Below are 930 nucleotides of genomic sequence, written 5' to 3'. Positions count from 1 at the left end.
GTAGTGTGACAATTGTTTGCCCATTTTACAATCAATATACCACAACTGATATCCTATTTACATCCAATTGTACCTAAATGGCTGCAATTTCCTAACTTTATTAAATTTTAGTTTACATAAAATAAAATTCAATGCATTCTTTAGTAGATTCAATAATCAGTTTGGTGAACATATTTCCCACAAGTCTTGGTATTTCCAATTAGCTTACATATGTGTATATATTTTGACATGTGTGTTCATTTTATATTTTATTTTATTTTAATTTCTACCTTTTGATCCCTTTCAACCATGTCTTCCACCCTCACCTCTGACAATCACCAAAACATTATCTGTGTGATGAATTGAATGTCAATAAAAAATTTTAACAAGGATGGGGTCAAGGATAGGTAACCAGGCATAACTCCAAGTTTCCCACTCCCAGACATCAGCACGTCAAGGTCCTGATTAGACCTTGTAACTGTAAATCAAGGACTTTTGTGGTTTCTGTGAATAAAAGCTTGCTGAGCACAAAGCTTGGGGCTGTTACAGGAGGAGCCTGTGGCAGATACTGGCCAGCTCAATAAATCCTCGCTTGCTGTTTAAGACCTAATTGGAGTTGGTGGTCTTATTCTCGCGAATGTTGGTCCACAACATTTGTAAGCCCCAGCGAGATACCCAGCAGAGGTGAGAGGGACCCCCTATTTAGGGCAGGAGGCTCTCACTCGGTGGCAGGGGTGAGAGGGACCCCCTATCTAAGACAGGAGGCTCTCCCCCATCCATCACCAGGCAAGCAGCAAGGACTCATTGAAAAATCCTGCAGGAGGTCAGGACTGTTGGCGCCTGGGGTGAGATCTCACAGGGGAGTCAAGGGGAGGGCTGGATGAAGCACTACCTCCCAACTCCGGTGGCCATGACGGTAGCCACAGCATCTTGCAAGTTTGACTTTCGGTT

The sequence above is a fragment of the Myotis lucifugus genome, unplaced genomic scaffold (genome assembly GCF_000147115.1).
Source record: "Myotis lucifugus unplaced genomic scaffold, Myoluc2.0 scaffold_336, whole genome shotgun sequence".
Lineage (NCBI taxonomy): Eukaryota > Metazoa > Chordata > Mammalia > Chiroptera > Vespertilionidae > Myotis > Myotis lucifugus.
The sequence above is the reverse complement of the archived record's forward strand: the minus strand, read 5'-3'. Positions refer to the sequence as shown.